This window comes from Lonchura striata, chromosome 2 (assembly GCF_050655825.1).
Source record: "Lonchura striata isolate lonStrDom1 chromosome 2, ASM5065582v1, whole genome shotgun sequence".
In the NCBI taxonomy this organism is placed as follows: domain Eukaryota; kingdom Metazoa; phylum Chordata; class Aves; order Passeriformes; family Estrildidae; genus Lonchura; species Lonchura striata.
In genome coordinates, this window is record NC_140704.1 from 64015553 (window position 1) to 64021996 (window position 6444).

At 44.7% G+C, this 6444-nt stretch overlaps 1 protein-coding gene across 6 annotated transcripts in view; it reads left to right on the top strand.

The window, feature by feature from the left end:
• Window positions 1–6444, top strand: part of RREB1 (ras responsive element binding protein 1) — a 133662-nt gene that overhangs the window by 17362 nt on the left and 109856 nt on the right. The gene's annotated exons all lie outside the window — the stretch shown is intronic.

Sequence of the window (6444 nt, forward strand, 5' to 3'; positions counted from 1 at the left end):
CTTGGGTGTTAGATCAGGAAAACCTAAAAATAAACATAAAGTCATTGTGTATGTGTAAGCAGGAGGGTGTGTTTATGTTGCTTTAATTAGAAGTATTTTCTTGACTGCTTGTTTTCTTGGGGTATGCATTCAAAATAATAAGTATTTTAAATACCTTAAAAGTATGCCTTAAAGTGCTAGGCCAGAAAGGTAATAAGGACTTTTTGTATTTGTCCCTCTGTCTTTTGAAAGTTCAGTTTTGGCTCAGCCAGTTCCCTTAGCAGACTTACTGTGCAGCTGATGTAGTTGTGGTGGAAGAATGAGGTGGGAGAAGAACAGAAGATGACAGGACTTCTGATTGCAATGCAGTTAGAACAGATTTCAAAAGCCCAGACAGCCATTATTATAAAGACCATTGCTCAAACCATCAGAGCCATCATGTCTTCCTTGTGAAGCAAGGGCCAGGATGAAAAGTGGAAGAATCAAGTGGAATGCCTTTTTTTTCAGTTTATCATTGCAAGGTCCTTGAATCAAACGTGGATTCAACAAGATGCATTGCCTGCTAGCATGGATCCTTGATCCTAGAATCAGTGCTGCTAGGTTAATGAATTCCTGTAGACAGAGCCTAATTCAAGCTTGCTCAGTGGGTGGGGGGTGATTAGCAATGTCTGTTGTATCTGTCCCTGTCTTTAGGAAGTGCATCTTCTGTGTATGTTTGGCTTAGTAATTTTGCTGTCTCAGTCAGAGTTGTAATGTTGAAAAACCAGCACAATCATTTTGCATTTTTTAAAAGATGCTTCATTTTAAACATGTAGGTTCTTAGCTGCCCTCTGGCTTCCAGCCTACTTGAAGGTGAGAATGAGCATCCCCTCCATGGCTACTGTCAGTTCATGGGTATCTCTGCTGTGATTCCAGTAACTGTAAGAGTGACAGGCTTATGTTAATAGAGTCACTTTTCCCTCCCCTTTTCCTTTTCCCACTTGCTCCTGTCTTTCAGGTACATTGTGGTGTTTGCCTTTAAAGGTTGTGTTTAACACCGCTTGTATTCAAGCATCTTCCCTCCACCACTTCAAGGCAAGTATTCTTCCAGGTATGTGACTGCAAACAATGCAGAGGAAAGCATCTCAATGGAGATCTGTTCTTGATGTTTTTTATCTCTTTGAAGATGCATTTTTTAAAGAGTCTTTTGATATTTAGGTATTTCCTCTCAGCTTTCCCTTTTCTGGTGTGTTTTTGCCTTAGTAACTAAAAAAATTCATAATGACACTGAATTAGTGACTTCAGAATGGATTCCTTGGCAACCTAAATGGGCATTTGACATCATAGGATGAAGAGGTGCTAAAACCAGCTTGAAGAGGTTTGGTTGTCTGTGGGTTTTCTTTTTTTTTTTTTCTTTTTTTCTTTTTTTTTTTTTTTTGTAATTTGTTTACCACCTCATCTCTAGCAGTTCACTCCTGCTGTTATCTTCTGAGATGCTGATACAAGTGTTTGTGGGGTTTCACTGTAAGCCTTATCTCTAAAACGTTCTGAGTAGCCAGTTCTCTTTAATTTTTTGTGTCTTTGAACAATCATACCTCACCAACTTTTGTTTTGATCAATAAAGGGGAGGCAATCATAGGCTTTCAGTTGCATAGGAAATGAGCACCTGAAGGAAGGGTAGAGCTTCTGGAGAGATGTTGGCCCTCAGTGCAAGCAGCAAAAAACTATGCGCTGTTTTTATCAAGAGGGTTGAGAGTTTTGGCTGCAGAGATAGCCCCATATTCCCACCTTATCACACATCCCTTTTTTCCCCTCTTGATGCAAATCTTGTTACTGCATTAACTGTGTAAAAAATTCTGGAAATCAGGTCTCTTTTAGCTTTGTTCTTTCTGTTTCCAAATTAATTTCCATCTTGAGAGATTGTCTTTCTTAATCATGCTTGATATTGTGTAAGGAGATCATGTTTCATCATGTAAGATTGTGGTCCAGGTTTTGTTCTGACTGGACTGGTACAAATCTGGTGCAGCTTTGCGAGTGTTGGTGTATCTTTTGTGGAAGAAATCAGTTTGAGTAGCCGGGGGCAGAGTATCAATCACAGCCCAGAAATACCAGCTTAAGGAAAATAAGAGTGAAGACTGATGTAGGTTTTGTTGGAATGCCCAGGCTTCTGTTATAAGATATGAAACTAAATATATGCTAAAAGCCAAGTAAGTACAAAGACTGCAACACTACATTTCCTAGAAAATTGTCCTATTGCAGAGGAACATGGACTGTGAAAGGGCCTTATGGCATCTGCACATTTAATGCAGGCTGTATCAATAGCTGACTTTGGTTACAATAGTCCCACTTGTTTTTAGATTTCTGCAGGGTTGTTTTTGTTTTTTTGTTTTTTTTTTTTTTTTTTTTTTTTGTAACTGGGACAGTAGCATATAAAACAGAGCAACATGTAGAAATCTAAAACTCCAGCCAAAAGACACCTCCTTTTTGTGTCTACGTGTTGCAGCTGTCTATCTTTTGGCAGCAGGCAGCCTGTGTAGAATGTGAGGCTTTAGCACTGAAACGTGAAAGAGAGAATTAAGGGGTTCTGAACTTCAATCATTCTTTTCTAGAGAATTTCAGTCCTCACCATTGCTTAGTTATTTGGAGACTGTAGGGTTGGTTTTTTTCATTTCAGTAACTCCTTATGTTCACAATAACAGGAGTGCCTCATATAAACTGAGACAGGTTGCTAACTCTTCACTTTCCTCAGTTCTCCAGTTTAGTAATCAAATTAATTGGAGCTAGTTGAATGGATACCCAGCTGAGAGGAAAGGCAAAAAAGAATGCATGCATGTATTTTGTTAGGGGTAGGAGAGGAGTAAAGGAGAGACTTTGCTATTTCTGCCATGAAACACTTTTGTATAAGCCAAATAAATGCTTTGTTACAGGGATGTCAGTATGGGACATTTTGTTTCTGCATAAATTATGGATTACGTCATAACACCTAGGGCATAGTTACACCTTTTAATCTCCCCTGTTCCACCTGGAAAGGCAGAGGATTTTGTGAGATGAGCCAGTGTAGGAGCTTCCCTCAACAGCGAGTTGTTGCATTTTGGAGGAAGCAGATGCATACTTTTGTACCAAGCAAGCAAACTGAAAAGGGAAAAGTATAATAAGACACTGTGAGACTTTCCATTAAAACCTGTTTTTTTAAAATTACTTTGTGCCTTCAGTTATGCAGATGTTGTCAGAATAGACAGTGGAAACTGTTGAGAAACAGGATTTGGGTGCTGATCTCCATCTTCCTTGTAGACTAAATCCATGCCTTTTGCCCAGGGTTTTCATTATTCTAGCCTGGCCTGAGATGTGGTTTTCCTTTTAGCCAAGACTTTTGTATTGCTGTGGTTGTTACATCTGCCCTGGGCAAGCAGAGAACACCAGCACAGGCACTTCCATACGCTGGTGGTACTGCTGCCTTGCTGGCACGGGCTGGGCTGCCGCTCTCACTTAGAAAAGTACGGTTAAAGTTGTTCAGCTCTAAATTTAGTGCACGGATGAAGCCAGACTTTTCGATTCATAGACAGCGTTAGACCTTTCTGAATCACGTAACTTCTGGTGCGCAGAGGCCGTGTGGCGGTGCTCGAGCAGGTTTCAGCTTTGTTTTTGTTGTTGGCTGCTGTTGCTCACAACTTTAACACGCAGCTTTAAAGGCCTTGCTCTTGGGGAGGCTGGTATTGAGAGGAGTGGAAATCATCCCGGGGAGAGGAAAAGGACAGGCTAACCTTGGCACCTGGGGCCTGGCTATTATGTTGCACTTCCTCTGCGGGGCGGCGCGGGGCGCGGGGCCGCCGGAGTGATGTTCTCACAGCAAATGGAGGAAGTTCCTCCAGCAGCAGCAGCGCTTCTGGATCTCCTCTCGCCTGGGGGATGGGGCAGGGTGGTGAAAGAGGGCTATACAAAGCACCGAGCCGAGGGGGTGGGAAAAAAAAAAGAAGCAAAACAACAGCCTTCAGCTACTTGCAAAGCTCGACAAACTTTTCGGAAATGTGAATACTTCTCGTATTCGCCGTTTTGGGGAGGGGTTGGGGAGCGCGAGAATGTTTCTTTGCCCGGCGCTGCTGGCGGCGGGGAAGGTACCACGGGAAGGAGCCGGGAAGGATGGAGGGGGGCGGCCGCTCCTCTCTCACTGGTTGCTGACTAAACAGTTCTGTCAGCTGGCAGTCGGCGCAGCCTGGGGATTTGCGATAGAGCTCCTGGAGGGTGGGGGCGGCTGCGCGGGGGGAAGGGAGGGAAGGGCTGGCCCTGCTGCAGCCGCTGCTGCTCCCTCGCCCTCGTGGCAGGGAGGCCTGGGTCCCCTGGGCACGGCCACGGGGAGTTTTGGCAGGGATACCCAAGCGAAGGGGATGTGCCTGCATCCCCGTTCGACTGGGCAGTGGGGCGGTGCCTTGAGTAGCAGCCCCAGCCCACTGGAAGCCTGTCCTGTGCAGGAGTGTGTTCCTGTCCGACTGGTACCCGCACCTCCGTGCACCTCCGTCGCCTGCTTCGTCAGAGCACGTGCCTCTGCCAAAATTGCCGGAGCCGGTTGCTGGGGCGGAAGGAACGCGCTCCCATCCCAGCTCGGATGTGGCTGTGGATGCTGGCGCAGAGGGCAGCCCTGCGGGTCAGGGCTGTGTTTGCCCCTTGGCAGGGCACTCACAGTGACAGTGCCAAGTGCAGAGCGGGACCCAGGCTTGGGCAGTGCCCTCCCTGTGCTCTGCCACAGGTAAGACACTGCCCCATCTAAGCGTGTTAGGAAGCAGACAGTGAATCCTGGCTGCTGTTCAAGTTTAATGTTTCCTTTCTCGGCCTTGAAGGCAGATGGAGCCCAGGGTAGCCCTTGCAAAGAGCAGGAGGTATTTACAATGATTCTTTTAGGTCGGTTATGTTCAAATCCTATTTTTCTGCTCGTCTTGTTTTGTTTTCCATAAATCGTGTGCTGTAAAGTTGGAACAGCCTTGGAACAGCTGTGGCTTTTCACCCATATGCTTCCGTCCCCTCCACCCCCTATTAGGAGTAAGTGAAGGATGGGTTGTATGTGAATCACCTCCATACATATTTCACTTCTCCTGTCCCAGCAATGCAAGACAGAGAAGGACCCTGTCCTGACAGGCAAAAAGGGTGTGTGTCTCAGTTGTTTGAGGTCAACTGAGTTAGCTGAACACAATTAAAAAAAAAAAAAAAAACTCTTGATGCTCCTTAAGGTACAGCTTACCATGTCCAAAGCTGTGTTTGTGGCTGTGTAAGACCAGTTAATATGTTAACCTGCATCTTAATGAACATTAAGGTAGGTTTTTAGTAATGTTAGTCTGACTCAACTGAGCTACCATGGTTGTAGTCATGAGTGAACTTGTCCAGCCCAGATGGACAAGGTTGCTAGAGGCTTTAGTTTGCAGGACAGCTCCAGTCAGTGTTTCTGACGGTCTAAAGGTGATTTGCTTTTTTTTTCCCTTTTTATTTTGCCAAAGCTGAGTGTGCTGTGAAAGATGAGTGAAGGCTATAGAGAAGTGTTTATATTGTGATGTGGAAATCTACAGATCTCACCCAAGAGCTGCTTTGTTGTACCTTTGTACAGCTCTCATCACCTCAGTGCAGTTCTCAGCTGGGTATGTTGTGCCTGGCACTCCTTCACAGCACACCTGGATGCCCTTTTATGCACGAGTCAAGCAGCAGCATGGTTTTGTAGGGCCTTGGAATCCTTTGCCAAGTGGCCATACGGACAAGCTGGGCAGCTGGACTGCTGTCAGTTTGCTCTCAGCAATGTAGGTGTCTGCGAGCTGGTGTGGGAAGGTTGTAAAGCACTAAAGTATCCGAGTGACACCTCAGTCTCCATTCTGCTTTAAACACTCTGCTTGTGACAGGCCATAAGAGTGAAGCCCTTTGTGAGAGTGTGTTTAAATTGATAAAACTTGAATCTTTAAATACTTAGCTTTTCCCCATGGTTATTGTAGGTAAAAAACACTTCTTTGGTGCTGGGTTGTTTTTTTTTTTTTGAGCAGAGAGAAAAGTCTCCAGGAGACAGGAAGACAATGAGAGGTTAGTGTAGAGCCAGATGTACATCATCTGTATTTTAAAACAGGCAGACTGTCTCTCTGAAAATGGAATTATTTTGAGAAGAGGGGGGTATATAACTCTTTGAATGCTTAGGCATATGGTCTGAAATGCTGAATAACCGCAATCCTCACTAACTTCACAAGGAACGCTTCTGGAAATGGCTCTTGATGCATTGGGTACAAAGCACTACAAGTGCGGGTAAACAGTTCTTTAAAATATTTTGGCACACTGAGAAAACTTCAGAGAGTGCTACTTGGAAGCTGAACACTTGACTTTTCGTGGATAAGATCAGTTTAAATAGGTGTGTTTTTCTTCCTTCTGTGTGTATGAGAGAGGGGAACAGGAGGGCAAGTAAAAAAATCAGAGGAAAAGACCTCATTGCTGACTGGGGAGACTTGTTTGACCTTCTGAGCCCTG